General features: G+C 38.3%; 1 pseudogene; it reads left to right on the top strand.

Moving 5' to 3' along the window:
• Positions 1-2,786: 2,786 nt before the first annotated feature.
• LOC140515803 (olfactory receptor 5D13-like) lies at positions 2,787-3,725 on the top strand (annotated as a pseudogene).
• The last annotated feature ends 14,413 nt before the right edge of the window (positions 3,726-18,138 follow it).

Below are 18,138 nucleotides of genomic sequence, written 5' to 3'. Positions count from 1 at the left end.
GCCTGGGCATGGCCTCTTGAATGAGACCCAGAAAAAAAAGACTTCCGTCTGGGAGGGAAAAAGTCACAGTCACTCTTGATAACCATTCTCAAGCAAGGAGGGCCCAGGAGAGTCCTTAAGCAGGGTCCCACTGGATTCCGAGCTTCAGAGTGCAGTACCTTTAAGATTTGGGGAGAGGAGAGCAGGTACTCACTGAATCTCCCAGGCTCGCAATGCGTTGACCTCTACAAGGAGTGAGCCAGGCCTGGGAATTCTGAAGGGCAGCGTACCTCTAGAGAGACCAGGGAATTATCGTTACTATCAAGGTTGGTTGGTATTGGGTGGCCTCGGGCATGGGCAGGGCCACATGGACATGCTTGTCAACAAACTCTGTGAGCATGATTTAAGTTCAGAATCAAGGGACTGTGGGGTACACCTTGGATTCCTATGCATTTAAGTTTAACTTCATTTTCGCTCCGTGCTGCCTCAGAAACCTCTGAATCTTGCTCAATTTGCGAGGTCACTCACGTAGTCAAGAAGTGCAGTTGAAGATGTGATGCACATCCCATGACTGACATCTACTTAGCATCCACAAACAAATTGACTCAGTCCTTTATGGCTTTTGGCTCTTTCAACATATTTCCCTGTATTCAAATCCTGACAGCCTACATTCTGAAGGCCAGGAAACCTCAAATCCTCCTGGGCCCTTCTTCTGGGTGTCCCATTCCTAGCTTCCTGCCAGATTTGAGACCCCTGGCACTCATTCGGTTTCTCCCCTTCCTCTGCCCTTCACTTCTCTTGCTGAATCCCTTGGAGTTCTCACAACGGTCTGAACACTGCCTGACTGATGGACTTGTCCTCCCCACATCCCTTCATTCAAGTAAAGCTGTGCTCTAATGCTTCTACCCTGCTCTGGGAGTGTCCTTGACATGAACCGTAGACAATCGACCTGGAACAACCTTAGCGACTGTCCCACACAAGCATCCTGTCCCTTTTTTGTGTCCTGGTCCCGTCTGCCTGTCTGGGGAAGTCCATGGACATCACATCCAGTGAAAAATTTTTGAAATTCTTGAAGGCAAAGGAAAGGTTCTTTTAGGTCTTAGTGGAAAGAAAGATGCCTTCCACATCCTGCACTTTCACACACCCCATGACATGCACTTCTGCATCCCGTGGCCTTCTGGGAATCCAGGTTAAGATGTCCTGGGTTAATCCAGCCTTTGCCTTGCAGTCAAAAGTATAGCGAGGCTGTGACAACTGAGCGACTCGCCCACACGAGCTCAGATAGAAAACAGCGAACGGGGTACCATGTACGCTCACCCTTCTGACTCCCAGTCCAGTGGCTGAAATCACCGAAGTGTGACCAAAAATAGATCTGCTTGATATTTTTCCCAAGGAATAAAGATGTATTCCCAGCAAGGAGGGGGCTTTCATGATCAAACGGAGAGTACCTCAGCTCCAAGAATTGTGGCATTTGAGAAATGTTGAAGGATGCAGTGTTATGAATCAACATCACGTGCTAGGCTGGAGAAATGAGATGTTGAGGGACCCTGGTTGCCCCTGCCCCCACAGGACTTCACCTGCTTGGGTAGGTGGAGTCAAGGGCGGGGCTAAGTAGGGGACGCCTCCTTCAAAGGCCTCGACAGCTCTGGGGCAGTATCAGTTGCTGCCAGAGCTCTAGCGCAAGAGCTCCCTTTCTCTGTGCGGTGCTAAGGGGAAGCTTTGACAAGGTAGGAATCAGAATCCTTCGAACATGGACTCAAGAGACGTACTTGAAAATCTGAAGGAAGAGCTCACTTGCTCGATGTGCCTGGGCTACTTCACTGACCCAGTGACTCTCCAAGGTGGCCAGAGCTTTTGGACAGTGTGTCTTCTGCAGGCCAGGGAGGGAGCCAACGAATGCGTGACTTGTCCGCAGTGCCGAGGGCTTAAGGAAGTTAGCGAGTTGGGGAGCAAGAACAACCTGCAAAATCTGTCCCTCGCTAGGCAAACGCTCAGACATTATTTGCGGCAGAGCATGGTGAGTGTGACTAGCTGTGATCAAGAGGGGGAAAAAGAAAAGTTCTGTGAGGAAGAGCAGAGCGTCTTCACTGATTCCTGTTTATTCCCCCCAGAACACAAGGATCACCTAATGCTTCCTTTGGAAACAGCCGCTGGCAAGAGCAAGGACAAGCCCCAGGAGGCTCTCACTGCCTTAGCGAACAAAGGAGAGGAGTTGGAAAGGGCTTTGGGCCAAGTGAGAGAAAGAGAGACCCTCCTTCAGCAGGATGAGGACATGGGGAAGCACTTCATTCTTTCTGAACGTGGGAAAATACTCCAGTTCCCAAAGGATGAAGAATATCCATATTTGCAAAGACTGAAGGAGGAATACAGACACAATGGTGTCCAGCTGAAGGAGAGCGAGGCCAAGCTGCCCCAAAAGATCCATGATGGCCACGAATGGCTTTCGAGTTGGAGGGGAAGAGTGCCAAGGACTCGGAGGGGACATGCGTAGGTGCCACAATCTCACACCAATTCCTGAGAACTAGGGAGTTTGTTTTATGATAATCGCTGAGGCAGGAAAAAACAATATGGATCAAAGATGCCTTGGGGCTGTTGTTGATTACTGAATGTTCTCTGAAGAACTGTGTATTTTCCCAGATAGTAAACTTTCTACAGACGTGTGAAGGTCTGGTGTTCTTAAATAACTGAAGCACTCAATAAACTCTGGCTGTTGTAATCTTCAGTCTGCCTAGCCCATTTCACGACCGTCACCTCGGATCAGTCAGCTGCTGGCAGTGATCCATCTCTAATTCACTCCAATAGGAATAATGGTGAACCCTGACACGAATCAGAGTGCCACATTCATGTTCATTATCCTAGGATTCTCTGAGCACCCAGAGCTCCAGATACCCCCTTTTTACTATTCCTCATCATCTATGCAGTCATTGCAGTGGGGAATGTGGGCATGGTTGTGGTCACTAAGGTCAGTCCCAAACTCCACACTCCCACGTACTTTTTCCTCAAGCAGTTGTCATTTGTGGATTTCTATCATTCCACCACAATTACACCAAAACTACTAGAAAACTTAGAGAAGACAGAAGCATCTCCATCAAAGGCTACAACTCACAGTTTTCCATTGGCATTTTCTGTGTGATAACAGAGATGTTCGTATTGGCAGTAATTGCCCATGACTGCTTTGTTGCTATATGTTATCCTTTCCAGTATACAATTTTCATGTCCAAAAATTTCTGTGCCCTGCTCGTGATTGTGGCATATTCGTGGGGCATAATTTCTTCTATTGTACTCGCCTACTCACTTCTTGTACTGTCATTTTGTGAGACCCAAATCATTACTAACTTTGTATGTGAATATTCTGTTTTTCTCTCTGCTTCCTCCTCTGATAAAAGTTTCAATGAGAAAATGCATTTTATCTTCACAAATCTCAGTGCATTTTGCACCCTTGTCATTATTCTTACATCCTGTCTTTTCATTTTTGTCACAATCCTCAAAATGCATTCAGCCAACGGTAGATGTAAAGCTTTCTCCACTTGTGCCTCCCACTTGACAGCTGTTATGATCTTCTGTGGGACCATCATCTCTCTCTATTGTATTCCCAATTTCAAAAACTCATGACTTGTAGTTAAAGTGGTACTGTTTTCTATCTGTTATTGATTCATATGTTAAACCCTTTCATATACAGTTTAAGGAACAATGAAGTGAAGGAAATCTTCAGGAAAATAATGGATCTCAAAATCGTTTCTCATTAAGATCTTTTTTTTTTTTTTTTGTAAATTCTATGACTGCCTTCTAAGCTATTCTGATGGAATTTATAGTGATTTTTAATTAATTCTCTGAGTCCTCTTCAGTCACTCCCTTCTCTGGTGCTCATTCCTTCAGTTTCTACAATAATCTGAAAGGAAGTCAGAAAAGTAATAGGCAATTGAACAAGTGATGTTTGAAATGAGAAAAACACTAGCAGAAAATCATTATAATATACTTAATGAGTAGCATCCACCTCAGAACCTTTCGTTAAAACTCCTTGACAATTCATTGTAAAAATAAATCTAATCCTACAAGAGTGAAAACCAATTTTCTTTTTTTCTTCAACATTTATGTTTCCACTACTTCACATATAAGACCGGAACAATAATGTATAGTGTGAGCTAGTGGGTAAAGAATATGGCTTTTGGAGAACAGCCAGACAGCAATACCTTGACGAGTAACCATATTCAGTTTTGGAGGATACCCACACATGGACTACCTCTATTAATAGAATTCTTATAAATCCACATTTAACCCTACAAAGGGCTTTGTGTAGTTCTTGCATGACAGGGCAGGCTCGATAAATGTTGATTTATTCATTGATTTTTAGTGTGGCGACAAAGATTCCTGGCTCTCCGTTGTTTCAACATGAGCAACTCTGTCATAAAAGTTGGCTTCCAATTTATTTCTATTTTGATTTACTGCAAACAAAACAAGCATTTCTGTAACATAGTATGATAAAAAGATGATTGTAAAGGAAACTGAAAATCTATTGTGTACAATTTCTTATTCTTTTAAAACATATGTTCAATTACCATGTATTTTTCCTTTTTCCCTCTGCACCCCTCCCATAGAGATCGCTGCCATTTCATATATATGTATTCATACATATATATGACACATATGACACATATATCTGTTTACACACATATGCATATATGTACTTATATTGGTATGAATATATATTTGTGTATATACAAAATAATTCTATAGGTACTTCAGTTCATCAGTTCTTCCTCTGGATGTAGATAGTGTCTTACTTCATATGTTCTTTGCAGTTCATTTCATTATTTATAATAATCAAAATGATTTAGTCCCTTAATGTTCTTATTAAAGCAATATTGCTTTTAATGAATACATTTTTTTTTGGTTCTGCTCATTTCACTTCTGGTTATTTTACTCAAGTCTTTATATGGTAAAACTGCAAATTCATCAACCTCAGGTTGTTCTCCAGAGTTAAAAAAGTTCACTGGTGTTGAGCTGACCTGTGTGAAAAAGCTAAGAACAGGTTTTTTTTTAAATCTTTTTGTTTTGTGTTTCCTTGATCAGCCCTGGGATTAGCTTGTTAAGTGTGGGGGAGGGGTGGTCTGGTCAAGAGAGATCTCCTCAGCTGAGCTGAGGCAAAGGCAAGCCACGAGTTGGTGACCCCCCTGTCCTATTGTCTTCCAGTTTCCCCTGGAATTCTAAGGCATGCCTGGATCCTAGTGAGAGTTTCCATCCCTCCTGGGGCTCCTGTCCTAGCTCTGAGGCTCACCTGGGGCCTAGTGTGAGTAGCACCACCCTGGGGTCACTCTCCTTCCGGTTTGCCTCTGCCACAGTAGGAGGAATCCCCCTTAGCTATTTTCCTAGCCTCAGGTGTTATGAGACTATTTGCCCCCCTCTGCTGTTCCCATTGATCTAGAATTTTTCTGAGGAAGTATTTTATGGTTCTTTTGAGCTCATCAAGGGGGAAGGAAAGAGCATTTACTGATCAGTCCGCCATCCTGTCTCCGAGAAGTTCAAGTAGGTGACTTACAGGCATTTAACCTGCGGGCTGAAAGTCTCGGGAACTGCTGTGGCTGATATCTGGGACTCACCGACTGTCACTGGGCTCTGTTTATCTCTCGACCTGGGCTGCTGCTCCGCCGTTCTGCCTGATGTTGTCTCAGGTCTCTCCAGAAACATTTATTAAGATGAGACCTAAAGAAGGCAATTAATAAATAAAGTCAAGCCTTCTTCCAAGGCCGTGAGTGTAAATATTGCATTATATGATAATTTGTATGTAATTATGCATTTTGTAATTTTATGGGAAGTCTCTGTTAATATTTGTGAAGGAATCGCAACTGCAAGTCCAGTAAAATTTCTGGAAAATTTTGTTCTCTGAAAATGATATAGCAGAGACCTTTTTTGTTCTTGAATTGCTTCTTTTTATGCCATATATTTAGGGTCAGTAGAGTCTGTAAGGTTTGCATCCCAAAGGACTTGGAGGCAAATATAAGATTCTCATCATAAGTGCAATGCTAAGGTTTCAGGTACAGAATAGAAAATGTTTTTGACTTTGAGCTTTGCTGTAAAATGGAGAGAATGCCATTCTCCTTCTTCAGTCAGTGAATAAGTCTGTGATTTTCTATTAATAATGAATACCAGTGGATTAATTCTGAGCTTTCTAATGAGGAAGGGAGGGATCTAATCATGAAATTAGCATGTTAAAAGATATACTATCTCTACCACGGATTCAGGAAGTTAAGGTCCCAGGAGAATTTTTGTTCTAGTTAGAAGATATTCTTGGCAATTTCCTCTCACACAATATTTTTTTTCTGCTCTATTGATTTTAAATTTCACATAATTTTTAAAACTTTCCAAAAAGAAAAATCAAAAAGAAACTTCAAAAAATCGAAGTTAGAGGCCTATCATAGATCACCATCGTCATCATCATCATCACAATCATCGTTGCTATTCATTTTTAATCACCTTTCTTGTGCAGGCAACCTAATATTCAAGGATATAAAGAGGGATCAACCAGAGTCTCTTTGCACAAAAACTTCTTAGTGCATGGGAAGATGAGACTGGTACATACAAGGACCAAGACTAATACCATGTAATTTATGTTAAAGGTCCATTGGTAGTTACAATCAAGGATACAGAAATTGAGAGGAGTGAAGAATGCCTATGGATGTGGAGATTAGTATTGTCAGCAGAAAGTTAACTTGGGCCAATATACGTGAAAGGCTCAACCAAATTCTGTAGGGATCAAAAGCAAAGGTGTCACATACTTTCGGGGAAATGGTATGTACACGGGCATGAAGGCAGGAATATTATCCTCAGACAATGGTGAGCAGACAATTTTACAGAAACTGTGGCTTCACATAGGAAAATTGTTGGGAGATTAGGTTAGAATGGATCCAAATTCTATGTCTGGCAAAAATAAAATGAAAAATTCGTAGTGGAATTAGTAAAGAGTACAAGAGAGGAATCATAGTAGGATCTATATGTTGGTAGATTAAGGACAATATAAGGTTTTTTAAGGACAACCTTGATTCTTGTTCTGACTGTGAAACATCCTCACTGAGTAAAAATGCGCAAAAAACTGAGTTGAAGTCTCTGCTACTAAGGAACTATCTGAGCCTGTAAGTTGCAAAAGTTATCTGGAACTTTATCATTGGAGGTGGTTTACATGTTTGAAACTCTTATAATGATGGAATCAAAGATCTAGATCAAGCACAAAAATTGATCAATTAATAAAAACACCTAAGAAACATATTCTTTGACCCTAAGTTATCAATAGACTATAATTTGAAAATAACTTTTAGAGTTCTCTTCAAGGTTTTTAAGAGTAACATGCAATTATGAAAGCTAAACCAACACAATAAAACAATAGTTTGGTTTGATTTAGATACATCAATGCATTATAGGACTTTAATGCCATCAGAATGGATGAGTATGAGGGACACAATAAATCCTGACATGAGACGTGGATAGGAATGGGAGAATCATGTCTGTCTTGAATGGAATATTATAGAACCAGGCGTAGTGGGATGGAAGTTACAAAGATAGAAATTTAGACTTGAGGTCAGGGAGATTTTCTAAATAATTGAGGGTTATTAAAAGTGGAACCAAATAAATCATTATAGTTCTGTATCTCTTTCTTAATATTTATTTTCAGCAATTCTGTGTATCTTATTTCGACATGTAGAAAGACTAAATTATCGACACTAAAGGGTTTATATTCCATGTCAAGGAGGTGGACATCTACACACAAAATTCCATGCAATTAGTAAAAACAAAAGTGTCTAACGTGTCTTAAAATTGTCTTATACCTTTGAGAGGATGTATAGAGATGGTCAGTGGACAGAGAATGGTCAAGATATGCTTTAAAATGGAGAGATTTGCTCAATAGTTAAGGAACACTTAATATGTCTACAATTAGAAAAACGTAAAGAAATCACTGAGGTAAGGCCTATGTTGAGAGCAAAGGTGTGTCACCAAGAATATACATTGTGTTGATGGCATATAGAATACACACTTTGGGTGGAAATTATGCTAGCAAAAGAGATACAATTGGGAAGGAAAATCAGAGCTCACGAGATTAAATTTACGTAAGAACTGGAATGACAGACTAAGTTTGTTTAATAATCTACTTGGCTTTGATAGTAATTTGAAACAGAAATATTTCCATTTTCCCATTGATCAGTTTGAAGATGTGAGGCAGTGAAGTGAAAAAAGTGTCAGATATGGACACATACAAAGTCTTTCAGAATCAAAACTCTGCTATTTAGTGCCTGTATGATCTTGAACAAATCATTTAACCTCTTAGTGCATTAGTCTCCTCTTCCATAAAATGAGGGACTGGACAAGATGGTCGATAAATCTTCAAGGCCCAAAGTTATGATAATGTAACATAAGCATATATGAATATGCTAGAATCACTGAACCTACAAATCAATTGAAAACATGAGAAAGGAAGAAAAGAGATGGGCAAGATAGAAAAAGTACCTGAACAATTGCATAGGTAAGTACAGAGACACTTAAATTTTTTTTATGAAAGTCTAGTATTGGACTACCCATCTTTTATTTTAGATTGGTTATTTCTTAACTATTCTGTGTGTGTGTATCCGTGTGTATTTACACACATATATACTTGACAAAATATTTACATATATGGATATGCATGTAAAACATGTATGCCTTCATGCACACACATACATACACACATGAATAATATATCCAGGAAGAACAGTGTTGTAGAGTGAAGGTAATGAGTGAGAAGGATCTTTGTCCTAGTTCTAACTCTGAAGATTTTAATAGGGAATGTTTGAACTGAGTGAACTTGGAGAAGTCATTTAGCCACCTTGTGTCTCAGGCAAAAAGACTGAGGAAAAAATGACTGAACAATAAAGGGCACATAGGTGGCCCAGTAGATAGAACACTGGCCTGAAGTTGGGAAGGTTTGAATTTAAATCCAGCCTAGATACTTACCAGTATTGTGACCCTGGGCAAGTCACTTCACCGTATTTGCTTTAGTTCCTAATCCATAGAATGTGCTGGAGAAAGAAATCCCGCACTATACAAGTCTCTTGGCCAAGCACTGAAATGAGAAATCATTCTTTACATATGAATGTACTGAGGAATCATACATATATGAATTAGGTGAAGACATTTCAAAGAGCACGAGGACATATGCTTTGTGATAGTTAGGAGATGCATTTGTTGTCTGTTATAGAAGGTCAGGAAATCATACAACTATTTGAAAAATAAGCAAATGACAGTCCATTATGAATTATGTACCGCCATTTTTTACCGCAGCATTAGAATAAAAAGGAGATAATTAAGGAGAAATATTCTAAAGGACAAGCTATGGTTCAATTAAGAAAAGAAGTATAAATGGAATAAGTTAAAATTTGTGCACTTCATGAACGAAGAGAGGGGAAAAAATTGGAGGGGATGGAAGCAAAACATAGAAATATTTTGAAGTGGGAGAGACTGGCCTGGAAAATGGAACGATGTTATTCCTGGATAAAAAGTGACATTTGCATAAGCCATACATCTGTATATGCGTATTGGGAATTTTCAGTTTTCAGACCACATATTCTCTCATTACAATCACTTCTGTACACTAATAGAACTGAAGAATGTTCTTCTATAAGGCTTCCACAAAAAGAAAAATCCAAGTCAAATTGCTGACTTTCATCTCATCTGTCCTGACCCGTTTCCCAGTCCACACTTGAACCTCATGACTAACAAAGATCAAAACAATCAAAGCAACTAGGTCTCTACAACCTTTGTTCTTTCTCTCTCTGTCTCTCTCTCTCCTTTTTTTATATTTTATTTTGTCTTTTTCAATTGTTATTTCTTGCTTAGAATATTATTATTACATTACTGCTTTCTTTAAAGGGATAGTATAAGTACTCCCTGGCAAAAAAAAAAAAAAAAGATAATGAAACAAACGCCTAAAATATCCCATTTTAGGCTTTCTCTACATTTTCCTATTCGCTTCATGAGGGATTTCTTTCCTCCCATTACAGCCTCTAGCTATCCAGGAACAACTTTCAGGAGGTTGTATCTAGGATTTGGCTAATAGAGGTCTTCCCTCTTCATCTGGGGATTTTTAAACTGTACTTAGAAAGAGTGTAAAGGACCATAAGGTTTAAGTCCATAGTCAAGGAAATAACTACAAAACAAACACTATATAATGTTAGAAATGAAAATGTATTTAAGTGTTTTCTAGTACAACCTCTGATTTTACAGTGTAGTCAAGAGATATATTGGCTTAGATCTAAGGAGACCTCAGTTCAAATCTGATCTCAAGATATTACTAGTTGTGTAACGTTGGGCATGTCATATTTAACCCCGTTTGCATCAGTTTCTCAATTTGTATAATTGGGACAACAATAGCATCTACTTCTCCAGCTTATTCTGATAATGCATGGAAATTATCACAAGAGCTGACACACAAAAAATGCTCTGTAAATGTTAGTTATTATCATTGCTATCGTTGCTATGAAACTCAAGCAAAAGAGGTGAAGTGATTGATGGACTATTACACAGTCTTTAAGGCATACACTTGGGATCAAGTCCATTTTAAACAAATAATGACTAACAATAATATAGCACTGACTGTCTGTCAGGCATTACCAATGATACTTTAAAATATTTTCTCATTTGTTCCTCATGAAAACCCTTCGGAGGTAGGTGCTGTTATTTTCTCCATTTTAAATATGAGCAAACTGAGGCAAACAGAGGTTAAATAATTTTCTCTGGTTCAAATAGCCAGTAAGTGTCTGAAGCTGGATTTGAATTCAGGTCTTCCTGACTGCATACCTAAGACTTAGCTGCCTCTATGTCATACTATTGCTAAAAATGAATTTTTATATTAATGGACACATTACTTCAATTGTGTTGCTCTATCAGGAAAACTACTAACATATGTTCTTTATAAAAATCCTTCACCAGATTCCTGCTTCTGAAATTTTCCGAAAGAATATGTTCAACTTTTGCTATTATAGAAAGGCATTTCTTTAACTGTTAGCTTGTCTTGTTACAACTGTGCTTACAAGAAAAGAGTAGAAAACTAGTTTAGGGGTTATGAATTATAAAACTTTTAAAATATTTAAAACCTTATTTTGTGAAAGAGAAATGAGACTTCTTTTGCTGGATTCTAGGAAACTGAATGAAACCCAGTGGGCACTAGTGATATTCAACATGATATTCAACATTCAACATGGCCCAATAAACACCAAAAGTGAAGGGCAGCCAAGCCATATTAAAACTTTCATTTTGAAGTGGAAAGAAGTGAAATAGGCTGCCTGAGGAGTTAGTGGGTTCTCTTTCATTTAATGTTTCTAGATCAGCTGTATTTTCTAGAATAGACATTTATGAAAGTAAAGAATATACAAGATTGTACAAATTTTCAGTTACCTATATACTCAGACCTTTATGTCCTCTTTCCTTTGGCTTCTTTCATAATGCATGATTTTCTCTCAAGCTGAATTGCTGAATTTGAAAATAACTGCTAACTTTGAAAATGATGCTATTACAATTCCCATAATTACAGTAGTAAACTTTAGTCCACAAGTCACCTCTTATCCTCTGTTCCTCAATTTCATGTAAGCCTTGCTTCTCATGGGCCCTGTCTAATTATCTTCAACAGGAGTCATGGTGAGCCCTGTCAAGAATCAGAATATTGCGGTCATCTTCATCCTCTTAGGATTCTCTGATTACTCAGAGCTCCAAGTGCCCCTCTTTATACTTTTTCCTCATCATCTATGAAGTCATTGTAGTTGGGAATTTGGGTATGAGGTCAACTCCAAACACCACACCCCCATGTACTTTTTCCTTAAGTACTTCTCCTTTGTGGATTTCTGCTACTCCACTATTGTTACACCAAAACTACTAGAAAACTTATTTGTAGAAGACAGAAGCATCTCCATGAAGTGCTGCATCACACAGTTCTCCACTTGTGCCACCTGTGTGATAACAGAGGTGGTCATGTCGTCAGAGATGGTTTGTATTTTTCTGCTTTGTTGCTATATGCTATCCTTTAGTGTATACAGTTTCCATGTCCCCAAAACGCTGTGCCCTGCTAGTGACACTGACATATTCTTAGGGCATAATTTCATCTATTGTACTCACGTACTAACTTCTTGTACTGTCATTTTGTGAGCAAATTCATTAATAGCTTCGTATATGAATATTCTGTCTTCTTATCTGCTTCCTGCTCTGATAAATACTTCAGTGAGAAAATACTTTTTCTGTTTACAAATCTTAATGCACCTTGCACCCTCATCATTTTCCTTACATCCTATCTTTTTATTTTTGTCCCAATCCTCAAAATGTATTTAGATAGTGGAAAATACAAAACTTTCTCCAACTGTGCCTCCCAATTGACAGGTGTTACCATTTTCTATGGGACCATTCTCTTCCTCTACTGCATTCACAATTCTCAAAATTCAGGGCATATGGTAAAAGTGTGATCTATTTTTTATAATTAGGTGACTCCTATGCTAAATCCCTTAATATAGAGGCTAAGGAACAATGATGTGAAGGAAACCTTGAGGAAATTAATGGATCTCAAAATCATTCTCAAATATAAGATCATTTCTTTGGATTCTATCACTACTGGCTAAGCTGTTCTGATTCATGATGATTTCCAATTAATTTTCCGAGTTCTATTCAGTTATTACTTTCTCAGATCATCACCTTTCAGTTTCTACTGCCATCTGAGAAGTAGTCATGAATACTTTTAGGTACACATGAAAGGATATTTGAAATGAGAAAAATCACTGCCAGAAAACCATTATAATATGCTCCATAATGTAGCATCAACCTCAGAACCTTTCATTAAATCACCTTGACAATTTATTGTAAAAATAAATGTAATTCTATAAGAGTGAATAATCATTTTCTTTTTTCTTCAGTCTTCATGTTTCCAATATTCACAGATAAGAACAGAACAATAATCTATAGTGTGAGTTGGGGGGGAGCACATGACTTTTGAAAGCCTGCGAAACACACACACTTTGATGGCAACTTTACTGAGTTTTGGAGTTTACCCATATCTGGAGTACCTGTATTAACAGAATTCTTATTAAGCCACATTTAACCCTACAAAAGGTGTTGTACAAATCTTGTAACATAATGAAGGCTTAATAAATGCTGGTTTATTGATTCATTTTTAGTGTGGAGACAAAGATTCCTGGCTCTCTTCTCTTTCAACATGAGCAACTCTATCATAGAAGTTGGTTTCCAATTTATTTCTATTTTGATTTAATGCAATGAAACAAGCATTTCCATAACTTAGTGTAATAAAAAGATGATTACACAGGAAAATGGAAATCTATTATGTACAATTTTTTATTCCTTTTAAATATATATCCAATTACAATGCATTTTTTTACATTTTCCCCTCTACTCCCTTCCCTAGAGATGACTGCCATTAGATACAGATAGGTATAAATGTCTGTATTTGCTTACACACATGAACACAAACACACAAACATACGCAGACACGCATATATTTGTATATATTTGTGTATATGTAAAGTCATTGTATATGTACTTCTATTCATCAATTCTTCCTCTGTGTGTGTATTGTTCCTTCATATATTCTTTGCAGTTAATTTGATTATGTATAAAAATCAAAATGATTTAGTCACTTATTATTGTTATTAATACGATATTACTGTTCCCAAATACAGCATTCTCTTCCTTCTACTCATTTCACTTTCGATTATTTTACTCCAGTCTATGAATGGTAGAACTGAAAATTCATCAACGTCAGTTTCTTCTCCAGAATTAGAGTCCACTGCAAGACCAAAGTCAAGAAGACTGATGATGATATAGGATCTATTGGAACATCTTGGCTCAGTGATGAGAATAATTTTAAAGCAATTGATAAATGTTCGATACCAGTCAACAGTAATGTTGAAAATAGGAAAAAAGAATGAATTTAGAAAATATGTATGCAAGAACTCATGTTATGAAATATAAGGTTCCTTGTTTTGAAGGTTTATGTAGAAAACATATAAGAGAAAGAGATTTTAGAACACCTAATTTCAGCTTCCATTAGATACCACTTCACTAGTTTACTGTATATGAGATAATTTTAAAATTACAACATACCTCTACTTGAATGGGTGAATCCTATAGTCTTTCTGCTAGCACTACCTAAAAAGAGTATAATTATCATTTCTCAATATCTCCTCATGGGAAGGCATAAATAAGTAGGAGAGATCTAAACAAATGCTGGAGCTGGAGAACCCACAGAATGACAGAGTGAAGCAAATCTCCATCTCAAGAAAGCCTAGAAGATCGCTGGAACATGTCTTCTACGCCACGCTGGGAGAAGAGCACAGTCCAGTGTGGGTCATGTTGGCATAAAAGGGACCTGAGAAGGCTTTGGGGGGATTGAATCTCGGGCACCTGCGGCAGTTTCCAGAATTCAGGCCCCCAAAATGCCGAGGACAAAAATAAAAAGTCAGTGGAAAAAAACCTATGAAAGAGTAGAACGGTCAGGCCTCAACCCTAGGGCAGCTGAGGGCATGGAAGAGCCTGTGTAAGAGGAGACCAAGAAGCAGCAGCAGGGGTAGCAGGCAGAAACAATGACTGTTTCTGGAGCTCTAGAAGCACAGACTGTGCATCTAGCTGCCGACAGTACACCTCTTACTCCCACTATAGGTAGAAAACTACCTTGAAGAAGAGCTCAAAAGTCAGTAAATAGTTGGGGAATGAGCAAAATACAGAAAAAGAATGAGACTACATAATATTACTTTGGTGACAAGGAAGAGCAGAGTATTCAAACAGAAGACAAGAAAGTCACAGCTCCTACATCCAAAGATGCCAAGAAAAATCAAAATTGGTCTCAAGACTTTGAGAGCTCAAAAAGGATTTTAAAAAGCGAATAAGAGAAGTAGAGCAAAAATTGGTAAGAGAAATGAGAGTAATACAGGAAAATCATGGAAAACATGTCAACTACTCGGTAAAGGAGGCCCCCAAAATGATGAAGAACATAACACTTTAAAAATTAGACTAATCCAAATGGCAAAAGAGATCCAAAAAGACATTGAGGAAAAGAATCCCCTAAAAGGTCAGAATTGGCCACATGGAAAAGGAGGTCCAAAAGCTCACTGAAGAAAATTCCTTAAAGATTAAAATGGAACATATGGGAGGTAATGGCTTCATGAAAAATCAAGAAATTATAAAACAAAGCCAAAGGAATGAAAAAAAATAGCAGACAATGAAAAATATCTCAATGGTAAAGCAACTGACCTGGAAAATACATGCAGGAGAGACAATTCAAAAATTATTGGACCACCTGAAAGTCATGATAAAAAAGAACCTAGACATCATTTTCCAAGAAATTATCAAGGAAAATTGCTCTTATGATGTAGAACCAGAGGGTAAAATAAATATTGAAAGAATCCGCTGATTGCGTCCTGAAAGATATCACAAAAAGGAAAATAACTAGGAATATTTTAGCCAAATTCCAGAGCAACCAGGTCAAGGAAAAAATCTTGCAGGCAGGGAGAAAGGAACAATCCGTGTATTATGGAAACACAATCAGCATGACACAAGATCTAGCAGTTTCCACAGTAAGGGATCTAAAGACTTGGAATATAATATTCTAAAGGTTAAAGGAGCAAAGATGAAAACCAAGAATCACCTACCCAGTAAAAGTGAGTGTAACACTTCAGAGGAGAAAAAATGGTCCATCAATGAAACAGAGGTCTTTCAAGCATTCTTTTTGAAACTAACAGAGTTGAATAGAAAATCTGACTTTCTAACACAAGAATGAAGAGAAGCATGAAAAGGTAAAGAGAAATAATAAGGGACTTACTAAAGTTGAACTGTTTACATTCCGATATGGAAATATCATATTTTAACTCCTGAGACTTTTCTCAGTATTAGGGTAGTTGGAAGGATTTTATACATATAGACAGAGGGAAAAGGGTGAGTTGAATAGATAAAGATGATATCCAAAAAATAAAATTAAGGGGTGAGAGAAGAATATAATGGAAGGAGAAAGGGGGAAATAGAATGGGGCTACTTATCTTACCTAAAAGAGGCAAAAGAAAGCTTTTTTAACGGAGGGACAGAGAGGGGATATGAGAGGGAAAGAGTGAACGTTAACCTCATTGCATTTGAATTAAGGAGAGAATAACATGCACACCCAATTTTGTATGAAAATCTATATTATACTTCAGGAAAGTGGGGAGAAGGGGATGAGAGGGAGTGGGGGATGACAGAAGAAAAGGTAGATGAGAGGAGGGGATAATTAGAAGTAAACACTTTTGAGGACAGATAGGGTCAAAAGAGAGAATAGAATAAATGGAGTCCAGGATAGGATGAAGTGAAATATAGTTGGTCTTTCAAAATATGACTGTTATGGAAGTATTTTGCACAACTACACATGATTAACCTATATTGAATTACTTGTCTTCTCAGTGGGGATAGGTGGGAAGAGAGGAAAGGAGAGCAGTTGGAACTCAAAGTTTTAAAAACGAATGTTAAAAATTGGTTTTACCCCCAACTAGGAAATGAGATATACAGGCAATGAGATATAGAAATCTATCTTGCCATTTAAGAAAATAGAGGGAATAGGGATAAGAGAAGATAGGGATGTGATAGGATGGAGAGCAGATTGAGGAAAGTGGTAATCAGAATCCATGCTGTCTTGGGATGGGTAGAGGGACAAAATTTGGAACTCAAAATCTTGTGGAAGTGTCAGTTGAAAACTAGTACTAAATATTTCTTTTAAAAAAGAATAAAATTGAAGTACAAAAAAGTAGGAGAAAGTGCACAGAAGTGTGATCTATATGAAGAACAACCTCTAATTCTTTTCTTTTTGCCCTTAAGATTATATTTATTTATTTTTAGTTTTCACTTCCATGAGATTTTGTGTTTTACATTGACTCCCCTTGTCCTGCCCCCTCCTCAAGATTTCGTAGGATCAGATGTAGGCTCTACTTATGCACCCATATTAAGCATATCTGGTCACTGGTATCAGATGGCTCTGGAGGAGAAGTTAGACTGATGACCTGCACAGCCCTCCCTCACTCAAAACGAAGTCAAGTGCAAGTCATGTCATCATTTCTCTAATGACATGATCTTCTTTGGCAATGAAGGACGAACACAATCATGTGAGTAGATGCAGCTGGCTGAATGGGGACTCACCTAACTGGGTAATTCAACTCTCCTCTCCTACCTACCTCCCTTCCTTCTCTTCTCCAAAGGACGGTAAATTTGGATGGTCAAAGATGCCCAGTTGACCTGGGTATTACTGGTCTCTTCCCTTCCCATTCCTTTCCTTCCTTTCCCCGTCCTGTCAGGCTGGTGACCTGAACAGCCCTCCCTCATTCAAAACAAGTTAAGTGCAAGTCATGTCATCATTTCTCTGATGGCATGATCTTTTTTGCAAAGAAGGACCAACACAATTTTCACGTTAGTAGTCATGCAAAGATTTAGAACCAAAGGGAAGAACCACAACAAAGAAGAAAATATCGAGAGAGACAGAGAGAGAGAGAGAGAGAGAGAGAGAGAGAGAGAGAGAGAGAGAGAGAGAGAGAGAGATGGAGACAGAGACAGAGAGAGACAGACAGAGACAGACAGAGAGAAAGAGAGACAGAGACAGAAAGAGAGAGAGAGATCAAATAGTATGCTTCCATCTGTATTCAAATTCTACAGTTTTTTTCTTTAGACGTGAACAATATTTTTCAGCATGAGTCTTTTGGAGTTGTCATATGTCCTTGCATTGTTGAGAAGGGCTAATTCTATCAATATCAATCATCACACATTGTGGCTGTTGCTGTGTAAAATGTTCTACTGATTCTTCTCGTTTTACTCAGCATCAATTCATGCAAGGCTCTCCGGGTTTTCCTGAAGTCCACCTGTTTATCATTTCTTATAAAACAATAGTTGTCCATTAGGTTCATATACCACAACTTGTTCAGTCATTCCCCAAATTGATGGGCATGCATTCAATTTCCATTTTTTTTTTTTTGCCACAACAGAAACAGCGGTTATAAATATTTTTTTGTACATGTGGGCTCCTTTCCCATTTTTATGATCTATTTGATGTAGAGCCCTAGAAGTGGTATTGCTGGGTGAAAGTGCGTGCATAGTTTCATAGACCTTTGGCCATGGTTCCAAATTGCTCCCCAAAGT

This window comes from Notamacropus eugenii, chromosome X (genome assembly GCF_028372415.1).
Source record: "Notamacropus eugenii isolate mMacEug1 chromosome X, mMacEug1.pri_v2, whole genome shotgun sequence".
NCBI classification, from domain to species: Eukaryota; Metazoa; Chordata; class Mammalia; order Diprotodontia; family Macropodidae; genus Notamacropus; species Notamacropus eugenii.
This window is presented reverse-complemented; position numbering and strand designations above follow the sequence as displayed.